The sequence below is a fragment of the Pinus tabuliformis genome, chromosome 1_2, assembly GCF_031772625.1.
Source record: "Pinus tabuliformis cultivar Carrire ecotype Pingquan chromosome 1_2, CPIR1, whole genome shotgun sequence".
NCBI lineage: Eukaryota > Viridiplantae > Streptophyta > Pinopsida > Pinales > Pinaceae > Pinus > Pinus tabuliformis.
Window position 1 is genome coordinate 54,572,457 of NC_142298.1, and position 25,790 is coordinate 54,598,246.

Below are 25,790 nucleotides of genomic sequence, written 5' to 3' on the forward strand. Positions count from 1 at the left end.
ATTGAAAATTCCACCTGATGTACTCTTTTGTTCAGATGGACTCCCTACCCAATCTACATCTATGAAGTCATACAACTTCACTTGCTCTATTCGTCTATACCATAATCCATACTGGGTAGTGCCTCTCTAGTATCGTAAAACATGCTTCGTTGCCTTCCAATACAATTTGGTCAGCTTAACCATAGCTTGGCTCAACTGGTTGACTGCATAGCACATATCTGGTCGTGTGTTCACAAGATACATCAGTGAATCCACTAGCTGCCAGTAAATGGTAGCATCAACCTCTTCACTTGAAGTGGCATTTTCCTTCCTCCAGTTGGTCGCTAGAGGTGTCTCCATGGGTTTACAACTCTCCATGCAAAATATATGCAGTATCGTGTTGGCATGCTTGCCTTGAGACACAAAAAATTCCCCATCTCCTTGCCATACTTCCAACTCGAGGAAGTAGTGCATGAGACCCATGTCTTTCATCTCAAATTCCCTTGCAAGGTCCTCCATGCAAGAGTTGATCAATTTCTCATCACCCATCAATATTAAATCATCAACATATAAAACAATGATATGCAAGTTACCTTCTACCAAAATATGATAGAGGTTCACATCTGCTTCACTTTTGGTGAAGCCCAATCTAGCGAGATAACTGTTGATCCTAGTGTACCAAGGTCGGGGTGCCCATTTGAGACCATACAACGCTCACCTGAGCCTGCACACATGAGACTCCCGATCAAATGTCTCAAAACCTTCTGGTTGATATATGTACACCTCCTCCTCAATAACACCATTTAGAAATATTGTTTTTACATCCATCTGGTGGATCTTCCACTCCATCTGCTCAGCTAGTGCAAGAATTGATCTAATGGATGAATACCTTACTACAAGAGAAAATGTTTGCTCATAATCAATTCCCTCAACTTGAGAGAATCCTTTGGCAAAAAATTTGGCCTTATACTTCTCTATGCTTCTATTTGCTGCATGTTTAACCTTGAAGATCCATCTTTAACCCACAACTGATTTATCTACTAATCTTGGGACCACTTCTCAAACATTGTTCTTCATGATGGATTCGTATTCTTCCACCATAGCATCAACCCAAACTGGTTTCTCAACTACTTCCTCAAAAGAGGACAGTTTAGTCTCTATAAGCTCAATCATTAAAGCCATGTGGCCAGTGTACCTCTCAGGTGACCTCCTTTTCCTATGCAAATTTGAAGGAACTCCCACATTCTCCCTCGCATCCTGCACCAATATATCAACTTCTTTGGTTCTTTTTCTACCTTCTTTGGATGGTTTTTCTTGATTGGATGTCTCCACCCTACATCCTCTCTAACCCTCAATTTGTGCTTGCTCCACAACTTTCTAAGGCTCCTCCTTTGGAGCTAAAATATCCTCTTTCGATGGGACCTGAAGCTCTCTCTCAAGAGAGCACCACACCACTTTCTCCTCATCAAACTTTACATCTCTTCGAACAATTGTCATTCTAAAGGAAGGTAAGTACAAAAGGTAATTGTGTGGATTTTCAGTGTAACCCACAAAAACTCCCAACTTTTTTGTCGTCTCAAGCTTCTTCCTTGAATCTTTCGAGACATGGAAGTAAATAGAGGCTCAAAATTTTTGAAGTGAGACGCATTCAACTTCCTCCCCGAGAAAGTCTCCTCCGGTGTAATTATACCAAGAATCTGATGAGGAGTCCAGTTCTGCAAGCAGATTGTTGCATTACATGCTTCTTCCCATAAATGTAGTGGTAGACCTTGGTCATGTAGCATAGCTCTCACAACTCCAAAAATGCTCCATTTCTTTCTCTTAGCTACCCCATTCTGTTGCGGGTTGTGGGGTGCTTTCAGCTCTCTTCGAATGCCTTCTTTTGCACAGAAATATTTGAAGTCATTCGAAACATACTCACCTCCATTTTCACTCTTGAGATCCTTCACCTGCTTTCCAGTCTCTTTCTCAGCTAGTGCCTTGAATTCTACAAACTTAGAGAATGTCTCATCCTTCTTTAGCATGAATAAGATCCAACACTTTCTTGAGAAATCATCAATAAAAATAACATAGTACTTATGTATGGTAGTGGAGGCTATTGAGAAAAGTCCACAAACATTAGAATGGAATATTTCTAAGAATGCATGTGGTTTTTTGTCTCGGTCATGGAATGTGAATTTTACATACTTCCCTAAGACATCTCGTTGCTGAAGTGATCCTTTAGGGAGGCCAGTGATTATTTGTTGCATAATATTCAAGGCACCATGATGCAAATGGCACAATCTCCTATGTCAAATTTCATTGACATCGTGGCTCTACACTTTCTCTACCTTACTACTTAATGAAGCACAATATTCCATATCAAGTTTATATAGGTTATTCACACAAACCCCAATCTGCTTCACCTTTCCAGTGGCTATGTGTCTAAGGAATGCTTTCCCTTTGTTGAAGATCACATCATAACCACAACCTTCTAAAACTGCAACAACGATGAGGTTCTTCTCCAGGCCTGGAGAAAACATGACATCTTTGAGGCAAAGAGGGGTCTTGAATCCCTCTTAAAGGTAACTGTATCAATCCTAACTACATTGTACCTTCTGTCGTCCACAATCTCAATATGCATCTGAATATATTTATCCTTGATCAAGGTCACTGAAATACTCTCTACACCTTGTCATGAGGAATGAGGCACCCATATCCAACCACCACACACACACCATCACAGCGTTGGCCATGCATGTGAAGTATAGCTCGAACTGTGAAGCCAAATCTTCACTTGTTGCTCCTCCTAAGTTCTTCTTGCTAGAATTTTTGTGTCGACACTTTATAGCATAGTGCCTGAATTCATGACAATTGAAGCATTTTATTTTGGATAAGTCTTTCTTCTTGCATCCTTGGTTGGATCCTGGTTTGGTTTGATATTTCTTCCCTTTGCCCTTCTTTCCTTTTCCAACCAATGCAAAATTTTCTTCATCCTCTTCTTTAGATGAAGTTCCATCCTGGTTACTTCTCCTAAACTCTTCTTGAACTAAATTGGACCACAAAATTTCCCAATTCCATAAATTTTCCCTTCCATTCATTGAGTTCTGGTAGTTATGCCAAATTTTGGGAAGGCCTGGAGAGCTAGGCTCACTAGGTTATCTTCTGCAACAGTCACATGACCAACCCCTCCAAACTCATCCTGAAATTATGTAAATATGGTGAGATGGTGGGAAATAGTGTCATTCTTCTCCATCTTAATTTTTTGAAGTTTGTCTTTGAGGGACAGTTTCCTATGGTAACTGTTATTCTCAAATAGCTCTGTCAGTTCCTTCCACATTGTGAAAGGAGTTTATTTCCAATGGATATTTGAGACAATGTGGTCTCGCAGTCCCTCCATGATTATTCTCCTCACCTTGGCTACATCTTTCTTCCAATTGGCTAGGTTCTGAGCATCAATTGATCCTGGTTTCGGAATGATTGTCTTAACATATTCTAGTGATCCGGATCTTGGGGGAGGCCCCCAAGATCTGAAAAGTTGAAATGTCAAAAGAAAAGAGGAGAACACACAATAACAAAACCAAAAAGAAACATTTTATTAAAACAAATAATAACTGTAAAGACTACATTGTGGTGGACACTTTTTCCTTTTACAAAATGCAACCTGTTACTTATAGCCTTGTTTGGCTACAATACCACATGTAAATTCCACGGGTGGGTAAATACAGTGGGTGAATGAATACCATGGGTGGATGTCGCTTACAATACCATGGGTGGATGTCTCTTACAATATAATGGGTAAATTCCATGAGTAGATAAATACCATGGGATGAATACCAAGGGTCGATGCCACTTACAATACCATGGGAAAATACCATGGGTGAATGAATACCATGGGTGGATGCCACTTACAATATCATGGGTAAATTCCATTGGTGGATAAATACTATGGGTGGATGAATACCATGGGTGGATGCCATTTTCCATTCGGATCATTCCTCCCTCCTTAAGAAGCAATGGTCCCCATTGCGAAAGTTCCCTCCTAAGAAGCCTTTGTTGAATATGCAGTGCCACTTAAGAGAAGGGTTTTGTGTGGTTAACCCATAATCGTGATGAACGAAGATCTGATGATAGAGATACCTTATAATGCTTGTGACCAACTGTGATACTAACAGTGTGCAACCTAGCAAATGGACTTCGATAAAGTGTGGGTTTGTGGATGACCCATAACCATGACAAATGAAGATCCAAGGATAGAGATACCCTGTAATGTTTGTGACCAACTGCGATACTAACAGTGTGCGGCCTAGAAAATGGAATTCGATTAAGTGTGGGTTTGTGGATGACCCATAACCATGAATAATGAAGATCCAAGGGTAGAGATACCTTGTAATTCTTGTGACTAATAATGATAGTAATAGTGTGCAGCCTAGCAAATGGACTTCGATGACAATGATTTTATGCAGTTGACCCATAACTGTGATGTTGACTGTTGATGAAGTAGCAGGTGCCTACATAGCCTAGGGTGGAGGGGCACGTCTCCAAAGAACCCAAGTCAGATGCTGCTATGTTGAAACTGAGGAATGTGAAGCAGGTGCCTACTAAAGCAGGGTGGGAGGGCACATCTCTGAATGTTGCTCCAGATTTAAAATGGGCATGACTTGGTCAATATAACTCGGAATCCTTATTATAACCTATTTTTGGAAATAGAATAAACATTTTTAATTTTCCCATGTGATTGAAATCCCTACATGGACACTCTGGAAACTCAGATTCATGCTGCAACTGTTCCTCCCTCACAAAAGTTCTAAAAAAATAGCTGATTTTAAATCGGCGATATCTCCATCATCCGAACTCTAATTTGACCAATTTTTTTTTTTGAAATTGGGTGATTTTTCGATAGGAGCTCAGATATATAATCATTTTTCTGAAATTATGCACAAAAACTGCAAAAATTGACAAGAGACCCCCCGTCCACGAATTGTCATCAGAAAAATTTCTGCAACACAACTAATTTTAAATCAGTGATATCTCCCTCATCTGGACTCCTATTCGGCCAATTGTTTTTATGAATTTGGGTATTTTTTCGTAAGGAATCTAGATCTATAATTTTTTTTTGTAAATTTTGTACCAAAAGTTTAAAATCTGATATGCAAACTCGCCGCCCAAAAAAAGCTTGCAAAAAATGAAAAAGAAAATTCTTCCCGCTTTGCCTAAGAAAGTGCTCAGTGGATATCATAGCACGTGCATGAAGTTTGTTTAATATTTTTTCAAACATTTGAAACCAAAATATGTGTCAAACCTCATTCCCATGGAGTCATAACTTGAATCTGATACCACTGATCCGAATCTTGGGGGGAGACCCCCAAGATTTAAAAAAAATGAAATGGATCTTGGGGAGGGGGTACGCTCCCAAGATCTAAAAAATTGAAATGCCAGAACAAAATAGGAGAACACACAATAACAAAACCACAAAGAAATTTTTTATTAAAATAGATAATAATTGTAAAGACTACATTGTGGTGGACAATCTGTCCTTTTACAAAATGTGACTTGTTACTTATAGCATTTTTTGGTTACAATACCACAGGTAAATTCCATGGGTGGGTAAATATCATGGGTGAATGAATACCATGGGTAGATCTCTCTTAAAATACCATAGGTAAACCCCATTAGTGGATAAATACCATGGGAGGATGAATACCAAGGGTTAATGCCACTTATAATACCATGGGCAAATATCATGGGTGGATGCCACTTACAATATCATGGGTAAATTCCATGGGTGGATAAATACCATGGGTAGATGAATACCATGGGTGGATGCCATTTTCCATTCGGATCATCCAGCAATCCATTGTCATCAAGCCTCACCTCCATGTGATCCTTCCATGCAATTAAATTCGAGTTCCTTCCAATGCATACTCTAATCTCGGCCCGTTGAAGGTCATCTTCCCAAATCTAAATAAATCCTGCTACACTGAAGCTGCAAATTCAAACCTCCTAAGAAAAAAATTCAAAAATTCTTGTTCTAATGTAAATCATGCTCTGATACCATTTATAAATATGGTGATAGAATTGCAATTTCTCAAGAAGTTTAATCTAAAATCAAGAGACACAATTCTATTTCACTGCTCTACAAAATTCAATTCATAATTTCAAACAACATTCGCAAACATGCAGTAAGAAAAACCACACGTGCACAATATTTTTTTGTATGGGAACCAAACTGGGAAAACCTCTCAAGCCTCTTTGCATTAGTTAGATGAATAGAGAATATATTACAATTTCTTACCCGCTTTGAGCACAACCTGCAAGTGAATAACCTATCCAGAGAGAATCTCTGACCCAGACTTAGTAAATTATTGCCTCTACTTGAGCCCATATTTCCTTGCTCAATTCCTAAAGAATTAGCCCCTATTTTTTAGGAATTTCCTCCAATTTATTGTGTAATTCCAAAGGATTGAACACCCTGCATGCACTACCTATACACTCAGATTAGTTTACAACTACTTGTTACACTGCCTTGGAATCTCCACCATAGTTGGGAACTTGAATTCTCTACATGAATTAGATATTTTGAGCTGATTGATCATTTAACTAGATGATCAGTGAGTTAGACTGTTGTTTCATTGCACAACTAACCTTCCACTAGTTCTATCAATAGTTAGAACTAGTTTAACTGAAAACAACTGGAAATAATTGACCTTGATTACTACAAATTAGCAATCACACATGCTTAACTGAACTCCAATCCCTCTAACTCGAATTTACTAAGTAAACTGAGTGACACAAGACATGTCACACAAATTAACTACCTTAAAGTTGTCTGTTGGTGTGGAAATTTTGAAATTACTCAATTTGACTAAGGCAAAGTCAAATTGAGCTTTGTTGCTACATTTTTTTAACAATTCCCACATTTGTCAATTCGAATCTATTGCTATTGGGATCATTTGATGTGCTAGTTGGCATGGAATGGCTAGCAGCGCAGAAGACAAATATCAACTACCACAACAAGTTGTTAGAATGTCTCAATGACAAAGGAGAAAAAGTGATGTTGTAGGGGATAAGAAATTCGGTCACTATTAGGAATATGTCAATGCTACAAATGAAAAGATGCAATTGAAAAGGATGTGCTTTATATGCAGTCTAGGTGACAAACGAATTTGAAGATGACAAGTTCAAAATCAAAGAGCATCCAATCCTAAGACAACTCAATGATGTATTTCCAAAGGAAATACCAAGGTTACCACCACAAAGAGAAATTGATTTCTATATCGAATTATTTCCATGATCAACACCAATGTCAAAAGCTCCATATTGCATGAGCACACCAGAGTTGATGGAACTAAAATTACAATTGAAGGAACTGTTGGATGAAGGGTATATCATACCCAATATGTCACCTTGGAGAGCACCAACCCTGTTTGTGAAAAAATAGGATAACAAACTGTAGCTATGCATTGACTACTAGCAGTTAAATAAATCCATTATCAAGAACAACTATCCTCTACCTAGAATTGATGACTTTCTTGATAAACTAAGAGGGGTTGCAGTATTCTTGAAAATAGACTTGAGGTTTGGGTACCATCGAGTTTAGATTAAAGATGAATATATCCACAACATGACTTTCATAACCATGTATGGACATTATGAGTTTTTGGTGGTGCCATTTGGGCTCACAAATGCTCCAACCACATTTATATGTTTTACGAACAATGTCCTTAGCCTAGATTTCGACACATTTGTATTGGTCTTCATGGACGACATCTTTGCTTACTCTAAAACGAAGGAGGATCATGAAGAACATTTGAGAGCAATGTTACAATGAATGTGAGAGAAAAATATCTACGCCAAGCTCAACAAATGTGATTTTTTTCAATCACAAGTTTTGTACTTGGGACATATCATCTCCAAGGAAGGAGTCACACTAGATCCAAAGAATATAAAAACCATCATGGAGTAGCCTACTCCTCAGGATGTTACATAACTTAGATCCTTCATGGGGTTGTCTCGATATTACCAAAGATTCATTCAAAAATTTTCAAAGATTGGGCATCTGATCACAGGTTTATAGAGGAAAGGAGGTAAGTTCCACTGGACACAAGAGTGCGCAACTAGTTTTTAACAATTAAAACCCCTGCTCAGACATGCACCAATATTGAGAATAGTTGATCTGGGAAATTATTTTGTGGTTTGCATAAATTCTTGCAAGGAAGGGATCAGTAGAGTTGTAATGCAAGGACACATGATTTGTTATGAATCAGGAAAATTAAATGAGCATGAGAGGAATTATGTCACTCATGACTTGGAGCTAGCAATAATAGTGCATGCTTTTAAAATGTGGAGGCACTACATGCTTGGAAGGAAGTTTGTTTTAATGTCAGATAATGGAGGGATAAGATATTTATTTTACCAACCCAGGTTGAATGCAAGACAAGCTATATGACTAGCCTTGATCAGTGAGTTCGATTTTGAAATAAAGTATATTAAAGGAAAATAAAACAAAGTAGCATATGCACTTAGTAGAAGTATGAAAGTAGCTCAGGTGGAAGCTATAAGTACTTGTGAAGTTGATATCAAAGAGAGGATCACATAGGAATTACTCTAGGATTAATATTATCAACTTGTGAAGGAACACTTGCAACAAAAGCTATAAAAATCATTGAGCCAAAATTACTCGCTCACTAATGATGGTATGTTGAAATTAAAGGATATATGGCATGTGCCTTGTATGGGCGACTTGAGGAAGCTCATAATGGATGAATTTCACAAAATACCTTATTTAGGTCATCTTGGTTATAAAAAAAGGTAGAACCCATGAAGAAAATGCATTATTGGCTAGGCATGAAAAGGGAAGTTGTTGATTATATTTCCTGGTGCCTGGTATGCCAGCAAGTTAAATTGGAATGTAGGCAAGCCATGGATTTATTACAACCTATTCCAATTTTTAAGTGGAAGTGAGAAGTAATCTCTATCAAATTCATCATAAGACTACCGAATACATCTAAACAACATGATGTTATAATGGTGCTAGTGGACAAGTTGAGCAAGGAAACTCATTTTATGGTTGTCAAGTCCACCCAAAAGCTAGTTGACATTGATCATATTCTCATGGAATAAATATTCATATTTCACGACATGCCCAAGAAGATCATTTTGGATCAGGATGCAAATTCACTTCAAAGTTTTGGAAAGCACAATTTATGGGTTTTGGAACAAAGCTAGCATTTAGCACGTTATATCATCCTCAAACAGATGGACAAACTAAAATACTAAATAGAGTTCTAGAAGACATGTTAAGAATGATGTCATGCATTAGCCAAAGAGGTGGGAAGAGTTCCTACCCTTAGTTTAATTTTCCTACAACAATGGGTATCAGGAGTCACTAAAGATGAGTCCTTTTTCAAGATTTATATAGAAGGAAATGTAGCACACCCATCAGCTGGGGTGATCTAGTGAATAGGGTGGTTCTTGGACTTGATATGTTGAAGGAAATGGAACAAGAGGTAGTTAATATCATGTAGAAATTGAAGGCAACCCAAGATAGGCAACAGAGTTATGCAAATCAACATAAAATGCACAAGGAATTCCAAGTGGGCGAGCATGTGTATCCTTGCATTAGACCAAGAAATAGTTCACCAAGAATGTGATATTGTGCTAAATTGGCACCAAAGGTTTTGTGGACCATTTTATATTTAGGAAAAAGTGGGGCTAATTGCTTATAGATTGAAAATGCATGATGTTTTTCACATTTCTTTGCTTAAAAAATATGTACATGATGTTAATAATATTGTTGATTGGTATATGATATAGGTGTAATCTGAGGGAGAATTTGAACCATAACCATAGTGCATTTTACATAGGAGGCATATTGTGTTTTGGAATCAAGTGATATAGTAGGTCAACGTGCAATGGAAGCACTTTGGACAAGATGAAGCCACCTGGGAAATGGATGATTAGATGAGGGTATCCTACCCATTTTTATTTACTTTGTAAATGAATGTAAACAAAAATGGGTAGAATACCCTCATCTAAACAACCATTTCCCAAGTGGATTCATCTCGTCCAAAGTGCTTCCATTTCATCTTGACCTACTCGATTCCAAAGCATAATTTGCCTCCTATGTAAAATACACTATATATATATATATATATATATATAAGGCTCACAATTGTATTTTGTGTTGTGTTTATAGAACACCAAGGATGGTGTTCCTTTAAGGGGGTGGGATCTATAACATCCCTTTTTGTTGCCCTCCCTGATATAAATGTCACCATGTATATCTGTTTATGTAAATAAATGTAAAAATGTAAATATGGATTAGCTGGAGGAGTGGACATGGACTCAAATATCTGAGGAGAGGGAAGTTACTTGTGTTGTGTTTAAGCCCAATACCCAAGCCACTTCATTTACTTTTTCCTATCTGTCTCCCTGACTAATAACATGCATTGAATTTATGTATGGGTCGTCTAAAGTGAAGGACATGGCCCATGAAACTTCCCTTCCCATAGGACGTGTTGGAAGAAAATCTAACACACAAAAGCAAAGACAAGGGAGTAGGCAGCAAGGACGGGGGAAGTAAAATGAAAAAAAGAGAGTGTGCGGGAGCAAGGAGAGCAGGGGGATATCACAGAGAATACATTAAAGAAAGAGGGGCTACAAGTAATCATGATGCAGAAGAAAAGAGAAGACAAGAATGCTATGAGACAATACCCAGTAATGGGACATCATTCCCTATAAATTCGATGTGGCTAGTGGTTGCTTATTGTTGTTGGATTGGCTAGTGAAGACTCAGTGGAGACATTGACTCATCGAGTGCTTGCCAAGTAAGTTGATAAACCTCTAAGTGCTTGCTAGAGAGTTGATAAACCACTTAGAGCTTACTTAATAGGATGATAAGCCATTGGGGTGCTTGTTGGAAGACTGATAAACCACTTGGCGAGCTGAGACACTCAAATGCTTAATAAATAAGGCTGATAAACCACCAAGTGCTTGCCTTGGAGGATGATAAATCACTTAAGTGCTTTCCAAGTAAGCTAATAAACCACCTGGATAGTGGTCTCTAGACTCCCGTGGCCTTGAAAATCTAGCTGATAAACCACCCTTAGAGTGAGATCATTATCTTGGACTAAGCATAACTTGACCGAGCCTTGGATCAATCCCTATGATTGAGTTTAGAGAGGAAGGAGTGTCATTGTGGTGTTTACTGCATGAGGCAATTGATAAACCACTTGGACAATGCACTCCCTCTCTGATATGGTTGACTTGATATCTATGTGAAATTCCCTCAAGTAATTAACTCCTCAGACTCAAAATCTAGCTCGGGGAACAAAGTTACCAACTTGATGAGAACCGCATTAAGTTCTAATTGTTTTAGAAGCCACAAAAATCATGATTTTCATACCGATTTTGAAAAGTGTTGATGCAATATCAACATTCTTTTTAGCATATTTTTTACACTTTAATTTATTTATTTTTATGTATTTTTATGTATTAAGTATGAACATTTTTTTTAAATGATAGTGATTTTCACGTTGGTTTTAAAAAGTGTTGATGCAACATCAACACCTTTTCTTTTTGGGGATTATTTTTCACACTTCAAATTTTCTTATGTCTTAACTATGCACGTTTTTTTAAAATGTTGTTTATTTAACCATTTTTCAAGTTGTATTATTCTTCTTTTTTTCCTTCCTCAATTGTTTGTTTTTAAGGGTTTTTCAATTTTGTATTTTCCGTTTTTCTTTTAAATGTCTTTTGGTAATGAAATTTTCAATTTTTTTGCAAAGTTAAAATAATAATAATAAAATTAATATTTTGAAGTTAAGATTTTTTATATATTTATGTATCGTTAATTAATACTTCAATACATATAGTCACTAACAAAATAATAATTTTAAATACTTGACAAAAAAATAAATAGGTGTTTTGCATATAAATATAATTAAAAAAATACACATTTTGGGAGCTTTTTGCTAAACATGACATGTCAAGTAAATAAAAAAAAAAAAGTTGAACAACAAATAAGTTTTATGAATTTTATGTCCAAAGACAATTCACATAAAATTTTAAGTAAAAACAACAAGATAAAATGAAATTAAACAACTTAAAAAACAAAACAAAAAAGAAGCAAAAAGCAAAAAAATAAATAAAAAAATAAAATGTTATAAATATTAAAAAAAAAACAAACAAATAGAAAATTGAAACAAAAATCTAAAAAAAATCAAAACATTTAAAACAATTGGAGAAAAAACAAAGAAAATTACAAAAATATTGAGAAATTTTTTTAATAAAAAACGAAAACATTATAAAACAATTAATTTTTATTTTTATTTTAAATGGAATAAGTAAGAAAGAGTAAAAAACAAATTAAAAATAAAAGTAAAAATAAAACTAAATGTTCAAAAAAAATAATGTTCTTTAAAAAAAAAAAAAAACTAGAATAGAAAAGAAAGGAAAAAAAACTAATTACAAAACAAAATAAAAATACTTTAAATCTTAAAAAAACTAAATATCAAAACAAAAAAAACATTAAAAATATTATTTAAAAAAGATATTATCAAAATTTTAAAAATATTTTTAAAAACAAACATAAAAAATCATTAAAAAATAGAAAATAGAAAAAAAAAAAAACCAATTGTGGCATAGGTATCGTGAGATCAAGGCCTCGCCCTTCCCCGGTTCTAAAACGGTCGCGGGTAAGACGACTGGAGTGGCATCGTTGCTCTAGTTGCCATTCTCGTGACCCTTTGGCACCGAGGTGGAGGCGGGGCCTCGGTTCCCCGACCCCGACGTCCTTAATTTTTTTTATCCAGTTTATATATATATATATATATATATATATATATATATATATATATATATATATATATATATATATCTATATTTGGTAAGTTTGGCATCTTCATCATGTCCAATATATCACCCCGATCAAGGCGGGGAATTGAAATGGTGACTTCACATCAAGGAGTGCCTTAACATAGCACCCAATCACCATCTATCCAAGACCCTGTGGACTTATTTATTTAATATATTTGAAAATATATAAAAAAAATTAATTATGTTTAATTTTTATTGAAGCTAGTTTTTCCCTTATTGAAAGCATGACTATGTTTAGGTATCTAATCTATAAGAAGAAGCTTTGCAACATGGAAGCCAAGGGGTTCCTCAAAATTACTTCTAACTCTAGCCAAAACCCCCACCTCCGACTCAAGTGAGGATGGCATAAGGATGCCTAGTCTTGGCTCGATCATTGGGGGATATAGGGGGAGATCATTTTGAAAAATAAGGATAATATTAAAAACATTATTACTTCAAAATTTAAGGATGAGTTGTGGGATGATAAGAAGTTATAGGGGAAAAGGAAGCTAAGGTATTATAAGGAGGTGATAAACCCTAATCTTGCTAACCAAATATATATTTATGTCTTGACAAGTGTTAAGAAGAAAATGAACATTGTGAAGATAAAAACTATTTCTCATGAGCTTCGAAGTGAAATTGGGCATTGATCAATTCCTAAAACACCTTGGGGCAAAAAATTATGTCACCTTTAAGATACTAAGAAGGTTGAAGATAAAAAACACTTTCTCTTGGATTGCTTAGCTCTTACTCACATCCATTCTCATTTCCAAAACATTTGCCACACTTCCAACCTTCTTGACTTGCTAAGTCAACGAACTATAGTGATCTAGGAACACTTCTCTCCCTTATTTTTTATCATAGAAATAATCTATTAAAGAGTCTTAATTAATCTCTTACTTTCTTAAGGTCCAATAGACTATATTGGTCTCAGTGGACTTTAATCATCATTATTTATTTTTAATTTTTATGTCTTAAATTTTGAAAAAAAAATTAAATTACATTTTTTAGCGTGATCTTTTTTTTGTTTTTCATTTCTTTTCCTTTCTTTTGGTTTTTTTTTGGGTTTTTTTTACAATTTTTTATTTTTGGTTTTTTTGTCATAATTCATTTTTTTAAACTCCTTTCATTTTAACATTTTATTTACTTATGTTGACACCTAATCATAGAGATTGGGTGAACAACTGTAATTAATGTAAATAAATAATAGAGGAAATGGAGAGTCACCCGGAGATGAACTGAATAGTCACTCCCTCTTGTATATAATAATGAACAACCTAAATGAATGATATAATCACATTTGAGGAGTTACCTCCTGGTCTGACATGGTATCAAAGCCAACGCCATTTTTGGCTTCTCTACTTTGTAACTCCCATGGTATTCTGCCTATTCTGCCATTCTGTCTTGTAACTCCCAGTCTGTCATATCTTCCATTATTCTATCATTTGTCCTCTTGCCAGATACTTCTCTGCGTTGAATTAATTAGATGTTGTGTATTTTTTATGGTTAGTGCACTCTCCCAGTAGCGTTTGAAACATTGAACATTCCCTCTATCCCAATTTTTTGTGTAATTGGACAGTGCATTCTGCAATTTATCTTGTTCACCCACTGATTCCTTAGAAATCGACACTGGGTTGGGTTCTCTCTGCGTTGAAGTTGGAATGTGCGAGCCATACTAGATCTTAATCCAAAGATGAAGCCAAGCTATTGCACCAGCCCAAGAGGACCTGGAATTTAAGGCAAGCTGAGATCTACCAGGTTGTTTCATATCTGCGTTTCAAGCGATTTCATTGTTGGAGGAAGCAGAGGAGCCGTGGTGTAGTGGTTGACTGTGTTCGAGCCCAAGAGCGGTGGCTGACTGTACTCAATCCTACATAGCGTAACTGTGGTATGGTGCAGCGTAACAATTCATTCAAGGCTCGTAAAGAGAATTCCTTGTGATGGCTATATTCAAATGAGTTGTTTTTTACTATGGTTTATATATTACTGTGTGGCTCCCACCGCCTCCCTCATATAAGCTCCTCCCCATATAATACCCTCCCCTTATGTAATACCTCTGCTATATTTATATTAGAATTGTATTTTTTTTACAAAACTACCACTGGAAGTGCTATTTCTCACAACATATTGGCAGCAGAAGTATATTTTTTTACAGTACACAGATTTTTAAAATGCATTCATTGATATCTATTGTGGGAGTGGTTCTCTCCGGCAAGGAAAACTATCCAGAATGGTCGTGGAAAATCAAACACACTCTCATTTTTAATGAGCTGTGGAAAGGAGTGTGTGTTGGAAACGGAGACAAAGAGCCAGAATAGCCTACCTCAGATAAGGAATTCGCCATTTGGGAAAATAAGAACAGCAAGGCTTATGCATTGATTGCAGCGTCAGTAAATGAAGAGGTGAGTCACCATATTTCGCCATTTTCAAATGCTTTCGAAGCCTTACAAAAACTGAAGGAACTCTATGACTCACACTCTGCACTTGAAGTTGTTCAACTCATGATTAAACTATTCACCCTTGAATTACAAAATGATGATCCTCTTACTCTTGCATCAGAAGTAAAATATATTATGCATGATATCAAAGTCACTAATGTTGAACTAGATATTCCTCTGATAACTTTTCTCAAGGCACTTTATCCCACTTACTCAAATTATCTTGAGTCATTGCAAGAAAATGGAAACCTCAAAGATATTACCTTTGACTCCCTTGTGAAAAAAATTGCTAAAAGAGAGAAAGCTTTTGGGAAGAAGACAACCCCTCAGTCTTCTGAAGAGGTTGTGTGCCTTGCACAGAGAGAAAAGAATCTTTCTCAAGATTCTTCCAGAGGAAGAGGTGGTCGAAGAGGAAGAGAAAGAAATTTCAGAGGCAGGGGGGGTAGACACTCTCAAGGAGAAAAGTCAGATTTGCAATGCATACACTGCAAAAGAGATGGATCACATGATGCATCCACATGCAAGTTTCCCTAGAACAGAATTGAGCAGGAAAGAAACCAACCCAAAGGTAAACTAATGACAAAGAGAAAGGAAAAGCACCTGAATCCGCTCACTATGTTGTGGCACACTGTAATATTGGAGTAAATGAAGGCTTATTTAATGCTTAACTTGCTTCTTAGAAAAATGATTGGTTGCTTGATTCAGAAGCAACTTGCCACATGACTTTTAGAAGAGATTTTTTTGAAGAATTTACTGACAATTTTGATGGAGCAGTATACTTTGCAAACAAATCAAAACTCAAGCCATTAGGGCTTGGCACAATCAGGCTTAAATTGCATGGTCTTCCAAACTTTCTTTTGCATCATGTTCTATATCTCCCATAGCTAAGGAGAAACTTATTGTCCTTGGTCCACATCCGCCAGCAAGGACACTCCATTCATATGTTTGATGGCAAGCTTGAGGTGAGAAAAGCATCAGACCACTCACTTGTCATGACGGGGATAGAAGAAGAAAGGCTTCTCAAGCTGCAGGGTACCTCTGCTCGTGCACAAAATTTCTCATACAATTCTCATTATGAAGAAGGTACATTTCCATCAAGTTTATTATGGCATGCTAGATTTGGACACTTGAACTATGACAACCTCCGCTTGTTGAAGAAAAATGGTGTTACTGGTTTTCCTACAATTCCTAGGAAACTTAAGCAATGTGATGCTTGCATTCTAAGAAAGCATAGAAAACAGTCTTTTCATGATTCACATTCCAGAGCACATAGAAAACTTGAACTCATTCATTCATATTTATGTGGTCCAATGCCTATTCCTTCTGCAAATGGAAATAAATATATGATGACATTTATTGATGACTACACCAGAATGTGTTGGGTTTATTTATTGAAGAACAAATCTGATGCTTTTCAAACATTCAAGAACTTTCATACATGGATTGAAAATGATGCACAATCTCATATTGGCTCTATTCGCACTAATAATGGAAAAGAATACACTTCAAATGAATTTGAAAACTATCTTCGCCAACATGGGATCAAACATCAAACAACTGTGCCTTATAATCCCCAACAAAATGGAGTAGCTGAAAGAATGAATAGGACAATCTTAAATATGGTGCGCTCCATGATGTTTTTCAAAAATGTAAAATTGATGTTTTAGGTTGATGCAGTTTTATGTGTTGTATATGTAAAGAATAAATGTCCATCTAATGCTATTAGAAACAAGGCTCCTTATGAAATGTGGTATGGGCACATTCCTTCGGTAAAACATCTCAGGGTCTTTGGTTCCACATGTTATGCCTTGATACCAAAGGTACATAGAAACAAACTTGGTGCAAGAAGTTGTAAGTGTACCTTCCTGGGGTATTCGAAGACCTCCAAAGCATACCGTCTCTATGATGAAGTCAATAAAAAAATTGTTGTATCTAGAGATGTAATCTTTCTTGAATCATCCAAAACTGACAATGTTGTTGAGCGGCAACTTGATCGCTTGGATAGATTCGCAAATGAAAAATCATGTCAAGAATTTGATAATCAGATTCCACATTTTGAAGGGGGAATTCCTATACTAGATCAACCTGTGGACTCTTCTTCTGAAGCACTCTCTCCCCTGCATGAAACTCCAACAACGGATGATACTTTGAGTGATGTGATTGACAGAATCGGGAGACTCAATCTTGATTCAGTCCCAACTCAATAAACGGAGCAGCCTGGACCATCTAAGAAAGGTCCCCCAAAGTGGCTGACAAAGACACTTGAAAGTGTTCATCCTGATGAGGTTGGAAAGAAAGGGACTAGAAATTCAAGCCGACAAAATGGAGGTGATGTAGATGACTCTGATTCACCTGTTGATATGGATGTTTCTTATGATTGTGAATTGAATTTGTCTACAGATTTTGAACGAAATTTCTTCAAAGAAGCTGCTTCTCATGATGAATGGAAAGAAGCAATGCAAAAGGAGTATGATGCCTTAATAAAGAATGGCACTTGGAAGCTGGTTGATCCTCCATTGGGAACCAAACCAATTGGCTGCAAGTGGGTCTACAAGAATAAGTATAAAGCTGATGGCTCACTTGACAAGCACAAAGTCAGGCTTGTGGAAAAAGGTTTTGCACAGAAGGAAGGGGTCAATTATGAGGCGACTTTTCCCCCCACAACAAAATGGGCTACCATCCGGACACTCTTTGCCCTAGTAGCTCAAAACCGTTGGAAATTCCATCAAATGGATGTAAAAACTGCCTTCTTGAATGGAGATCCAAAAAAGAATGTTTTTAAGTCCCAGCCTGAAGGATTTTCTATGAAAGGACATGAACATAAAGTATGCAAACTTGTGAAATCCTTGTATGGCCTCAAACACCAACTGAGCATCTTCTAAAACTCAATTTCAAACATTATGATCTTGATGATGCAACTTTGTTTGTCAAGAAGGTTGGAAAAGCAATTGTATATCTTGTGGTATATGTAGATGATCTTTTGATGATAGGGAACAATAAGAGCTACATTGCATCCATAAAGAAGGAATTGAGGAAAGGTTTTGAAATGACTGATTTGGGCTATGTTCATTACTATCTTGGTATTGAAGTAACTCAACATTTGAAGTCCATATTCCTTTCTCAAAAGAAGTACATTGGAGATCTGTTGAACAGGTTTGGCATGACTGAATGCAATCCTCTAACTACTCCAATGGAACAAAACTTAAAGCTCACATCCATTGAAGGAAAAGAATTTGAGGATGCAACAAAGTATAGACAGCTTGTAGGAAGTCTCAACTACCTAACTACTACTAGACCAGACATTTCATTTGTTGTTGGAATCCTCTCCAGGTTTATGCAAAAGCCTTATGAGGGACATTGGTCTGCTGCAAAAAGAGTTCTAAAGTACTTGAAGGGAACTCAAGACTTTGGAATCAAGTATACACAGGTGGGTGACTTCAACTTGATTGGATACTCTAATTCAGACTTCGATGGAGATAAAGAAACTGGGGTATCTACTTCAGGTTATGTTATGATTTTTGGGTCAGGAGCTGTCTCCTGGAGATCACACAAAAAATCAGTTCTAGCAGATTCCACAACAAAGGCAGAATATGTGGCAACAACTGAGGCAACAAAAGAAATTGTGTGGCTCAAGAAATTTCTTGAAGATTTGCAGGTAAAACAAGTACAATAGACTCCACTCATGATTGATAATACCTCGGCAATAAAGTTAGCAAAGAACCAAAAGTTCCATGATCGAACGAAGCACATCAATACAAAATATCATCTAATTCGACATCATGTTGAGGCCAAAACAATCCATCTTCGTCATTGTTCCACTAATGAACATATTGCAGACATCTTCACCAAAGCGCTTGGAAGAGAAAAGCTTGAAAGATTTAGAATGATGCTTGGACTCACCAACATCCCTTCATATTAAGGGGGGGGGAATGTTGACACCTAATCATAGGGATTGGGTGAACAACTGTAATTAATGTAAATAAATAATAGAGGAAATGGAGAGTCACCGGGAGATGAACTGAACAGTCACTCCCTCTTGTATATAATAATGAACAACCTAAATGAATGATATAATCACATTTGAGGAGTTACCTCCTGGTCTGACAACTTATTTATTAATTTTTTGTTTTTGTTTTAATTTTACTTTCTAAATCTTTTGTTTTGTTTTTTATTTTTATTTTTATTTATTTATCTATTTTTTCCATTTTTTATTTGGATGCAGGGGTTGTGTTGATGTTGGACTAGTAACCCGGATCCACTATGTGTCAATTTGATAGTAATTTTAAAGTTTTCATTACAATGGATTAAGTCCACCCTCACTACATGCTAATTTCATGGTTGGCTTTTAAGCTTTCATTGAAATGGGTCAAGCCTGTCTCCACTGCATGTCAATTTGATGGTTGATTTTTAAATTTTTGTTGCAATGTATCAAGTTATTTTAGGCTAAGATTTTAAAAGAGCTATTATTTTAGCATTTAAAAAAAAATTTGCTCTTCGTATAATGACTCTTTGATTTAGGTATTCATTTTCAAAGTTTTTTTTTACTCATGATATTTGGTTTTAATTCCATGGCTGAAAAATGTTGAAATTTTAAGGTTTTTCAAAGTCGTGATATTTTATATTTAATGCCATGGTTGAAAAATGTCAAAATTTTAAGGTTTTTCAGAGTCATCATATTTATCTTTAACATCATGGTTGAAAAGTTTTGGAACTTTTAGGTTTTTTGGAGACACGATATTTTATATTTAATGCCATCGTGGAAAACTATTGGAATTTTAAGGTTTTTCGGAGTCATGATATTATTTTTAATGCCATTGTTAATTTTTTTTGGAAATTTAACCAAAAAAAACATTGATGCAACATCAACACCTTTTGATTTCGGGGTGCTTTTTTTTATGTTTATTGCACGAAAATTTTTAGTTTTTAATGGCATGTTTAAAAGAAATTGATTTTTTAAGAGTGTTGATGCAATATCAACACTTTCCATTCTTGAGGTGTTTGTCATATTTATTGCACAAAAAAATGGTTTTTAATGTCATCGCTAAACAAAATGAATTTTAACTCGAAAGAAAGAAAAAAATAAGAATAAAAAACCACATTGATGTTGCATCAACACTTTTTGTTTTTAGGGCATTTTTTCATGTTTTTTGTGGAAAAATAAGGGTTTTTTGGGCTAGAGTTCTCGTTTTGAGGTTATAGTTCTTGTTAAGTTGGTAACTTTGTTGGGGATGGTCAACTACAAGAAATACTACAATGTAGTTGGCCTATGGTTGGGAGGCGCGTTGAAGTCCCTCCTTGAGTTTCCATCCTTCCTAAAAGACACAGATAAGTAGTTTTCATTGTTGTTCAGAGCTATGTTCATGGTTGGTGTGATATTTTATATGTTTATGGATGCAATGTGTGTCTAGACTATGTTGTTCATCAATTTTGTTCAATATTGGGATATGAATATGTGTGGCTATGCTTAGTGTGACATGAATTTGCGTGATATGAATCTAGACTATGTTGTTCAACATTTTGTTATGAATGATTTATATCTATATGATCTTAGTCAATTGTTGATTAGAGTTATTTGAATGAGTTTAATAGTAGACCAGTATGGTTCAAATAAACTGGAGAAATTATGTTTCTAAGCTAGGAATGTTGTGTGAATTGGTGATGGGCCTTATTACTTTCATGTCTCTAAAACTATTTATTTCTCATGTTTGGAGGTACTTTCCCTCGTAATTGTTAATCACTCTCCATTAATAACCTCTTAACCTCGAGCCCTTATGCCTTAAGCTCAAAGAACTATAGTTTAGTTCATCATCCCTTCCTATACATTTGCTGATAAAATGTAGTTGGATATGTTCTATGGGCCTAAGGACCCGGGCTCTCCAAGTATATTTGAATTGGGATGTATTGAAAAGGATCCGAGATCAGGATAACATGTGCGCGAGGAAATCCCACTGGGTTATTTCCTGCACAGGTAGTCAAAAGGAGCTAGGGTCGAGATGAAGTGTGTGCAAGGAAAGCCCACTGAGTTCTTCTCCCTACGAGTAGTCCAAAGGAGCCAAGGGTGGGATGACATGTGCGCAAGGAAATATCACCAGGTGTACATGAAGTTCAACTATTGGAATGGCTTAGGGACCCAAGACCATGAGGACATGGTACAAATGATGTGGCTAAGCAGATGATGTGGCACATTATCAGTGTGACACGTGGCATTTGAGATCAACCCTTTTGGGTGGAAAAGTTCCCTATTTTCAGGTGACACGTGGCACCACTCAGATGGAACCACATGGATGGATGATGTCACCATGAAATTAGCTAAAGATGAGGTGGACAGTGTGGTTGTGAGGTGCGGTCATGGGACCAGGATGACAATATAGCCAACAATGATGGGAATATTCACAACATTTGATAGATTCCCTAATGCATGGAACCAAACATTTGTAAAGTTGTATTTCTAGAAGGATCTGGGGATGTAACAATAATATGGTTGTCAATTGTTAGGATAATCCACAACACTTGACAAATTTCCTAGTTGCATGACCCCGACTAGTTTACTGTGGCTTGAGTGAGTGACCCAAGGACCCGTGATTATGATGAGGAAATCATGTAAACTAGAGAGATGTTATCAATCATCGATCTATTTAATAGTTGGATAGGAAGTCAATCAGGGTTAAGCACCCTTTGGGCTAAGGCCTGTGTTTTTGACCCACGGTCAAGAGAGAAAAGGAGCCAACATGTAAGGGATATGGAAATAGGAAATTTGGCATTTCAAGCAATTTGGACGTTTTTAAATTTGGTGTTTGAGCACCAAAATTAGAAAAAGGAAAAGTATAGTTGGATGCCAAATTTATATAAGCAGGTTGAAGAAGTTAACGTTTTTCTTTTGAGAAGCATATATAAAATAACATACAGGAAATATAAAACATGTTGTTCTCATGCAAACCGAGTATAAAAATTGTTGTTAACTATAGAAGCACAATACATGAACACATAGTATATAAGGATTTTTGTAACCCCATCTTCATAATAGAAGATGGAGGTCGAGTTACTTAATAAGTAACACCTCCCATAGCTTGAGATGGTTCAAGGGGGTGGGAGAGAGCATTATAATTAAAATTATTATACAACAATAAATTCTTCAAGCATTGTTCTTCTAATGAAGTCTCAATATGTCATCAAAATTAAGTTGGAGATATATTAATGGTTGTGAAGAGTTCATGGATGAATAAAATAGCTAGTAAGAATCATGTGAAGCAATTTCAAGTACCATGTCTTGTGGAAGAGAATTAGAGTTAACAGCATCATTAATCCTAAAAGGTAGAGCAAGATCATGAAGTAGAATCATTAATTAAATAGGTATTCTTTCATCATCTTGATAAGTCTTCCAAAGTTCATTTTCCAAAATACTTACAATCATGAAATAAATCATTAGAAGCAAGTAATCTACAAGATTGGTCTTGTATTAAAACATAAGGTATATTCACAATATTAAAACAATTGATAAACCAACATAAATTTAAGTCTAAGTTTTTATTTACAAAAAAATATATTACCATAACAAAGCAATGTAAACTTATTCATTAAATTCTTCTAAACAATTACCAATTGAGATATTGAATCAAATTGAGCATCATTAGATACTTGCGAATAATTTTCAATAACATCACTTTTCTCATCAGGATATTGAATTGTAATTTCATAATCATAATTCAGTATGGATCCGTTCTTTATAGAATTGAAATCATTTTCAATTTGAGAAATAATAAAATGAGAATTTATTGTAACATTTTTTATATTGGGACATATCTCGCCTTGCACTGTAAATTCCCCTTTGGAGTTTATGACATGAGAACCTGGCATAACCATGACTATGGGGGTGAAGTACCTCAGTGTCATCAATGTTTAGTGTTTCATCAAAATGATTCCTCTCTCTTCCTCTATACGCAATGGGTCATAAGCACAAGCATCATCAGATGAACTAAATTCACATGCATGTAATTTTTCAAAACTATCTATAGAATAATCATTTATTATTTCATGGTCCTAAGCAAAATTAATAGAAATTTTACATTACTCTAATTTATAACAATTTCCTTATCTTCTAAACATTCTTTTGTATATGAAGGAACTTCCAAATAAAAAAGTAAATTTTTTTTTTCTCAATTAGTCTACTCCTATATTCATACAAAAAAGTTACAGCGAGGCTGGCCTCGAGAATTCATGCCATGAAGATGGCATAGTGCAGAAAAACTTGACATCCTGACTGTGGAACCGGCAAAATGACTTACATCAGAGAGAATAATTTCAAGGAACATTGAACATTCCAGACAGACTCAAAAAACTGACCCAAACAGCGATACCGGACTGAGTAAAACACTGTTGTTTCAAGGACCGATTTTTACATAAACAGACCCCGACCTGTATCATAGACAAAAGCATGAGACAGGCATGAACCTTGTGAATCGAAAAGGAGGTGAGCTTCGTCTTCAGAGGCAAAACCAAAAAACCAGAGGCGCTGACTGGTTCAATCTTCATTTGAGGTAGACGGTTGTTCCTCTAAAATTCGGCACCCAAATTGACTAGAGTCCATGGAGTCAGAAGAATGGACCGTAGAGCTTGAAGGCTCTCCTCTTGTGGGTTCGCTTGGGCCGACATTGGCTTCAGAGTGCGTAGTAGGCATGCCTCCGGTGACATGGCGCGGGGTGGCAATTTGACTTGCCAACCTCTGTTCCTCCGTAGCCCTCTGTTGAACTGCTCCCGAACCCGTGTTATGCTCACACCTTTCGATAGTCACAGAGACGATGAAGGAGGAATTTGCCAGTGAACAAGGAATGCGGAAGCGGGCAGTGGGATGCACGTGATGCATACAGGCTTCGCCTCGTCCCCTGCCCCTGCCACTTCTGGTGGCTGGAAAGACCGACGCATCTTTAGAGGGGTCCAGAGTGGTGGAGGAGTGTTGGTTGGTGGCTCGACCACGTGAACCGTCGCGCCTGCTGATCATTCTTAGCCTTTCTTTTGGCATTTTTATGGGATGGGGACTGATAATCTGAGGAGGGAAGGCGGATAAACGACTAAGGGGCGAATGCACAGAGAGAGTCGAAGACTGAGCCCGAGAAAAGCGGTAAGTGTCAGGAACCGGAGCTGAATGGAGGCCGAAGAGGGTAAAGGCGCATATAGCCCTGCAGAGCCAGACCAACAGGGAAGAACTCTCAGCATGCACCAGTGCCGACGGGAAGCAGGTGGGCGAACTATCGCTCGGAGAGTCGCCCAGGACTGCAACCTTGATGGAGCCGAATGCATACGATAGAACAACAACAATGAGAATTAAACTGAGCGCCATCGTGCCTATAACCAGAAGCAGGGAAGGCAGAGTTAATGTTGCCATTAATGTATTTGTGCGAGGCCAGCTTTCCAGGCCATGACTCATACACCTGACGCAGATGGGCTGCCACTTGCCCACCTTGCGCGCCTCCATCGTACCTCTATATCTGTCAATCACCCGCATCCGGAAATAAAAAAGTAATTATTATATGGATTACAACCAACAAATAGATCAAGATATAATAAGAAATAACTTTAAGAGCATACATGACTAAATATTTCTTGATTGGTTAAATGATCATCACTATTTGAGTTATTATATTCTGTTCCTTAGTATTCATAAAACATGTTTACATTACTAAAATTGTGTATCAAAATTTTCTAGCCCATGTGATTAAACAACATTCTCAATATCAATAGTAAATTCAAAAGAATCATCCCTAATATCTTCTACGATATGCATATTATGAAAATAATGATATTTATATTCATCATAATTTTTCTCTTTATATACAAAGGAAGCGAACAAAATAGAGAAATCCTTCCATTGGATTTACAGTAGAAGGTTTTTCATAGATAACATATCAAAAGTAGATTAATCTAAATCTAGAAAGAAATTCTTTTATGGACTCACCTTAATATCTGGACAAGTTTTCTAATCCTAAACACGAGTCATCATAATTGTACTCATAATGTGTAGCAAGAAACAATTCCATGAACTACTCTCATGAATGAATTGAGCCAACTAACAATATCTAAAAGCAACTTCTTATTCTCCCATGTGAAGTAAGGGTATAAAATCTACAAATATCACTTTCATAAGATAATCTAAAGAATTGAAAATAAGATTAAACTAAGAAATATGATGAAAAATAAAAATTTTAACTTATGTATTAATGCTAAATTTCAATAAGCAATTGATTTTCTTTTTAGAAATACTTACAGTAGGCCCACACAAACTAAAAACATGTTCTAGAATAGAGATAGGATCCATTGCAAATTAACTGCATTATAAGATAGGATTTGGAGGGTTCACTTTTTCATCCCTCCTTCTAGTGCCATTGATTAGAAAAATTCCTCCACCAACAAAAAGGAGAATCACCTATTGACAACTCCCAGTCAAACTTATTCTCATTTCGGGTAGTGATTTCCACCGAAATGTGGGCATGTCAGCATGATTGCCACGAAATAGGTTGCTCCTCAAATTGTCACTCTCTTATT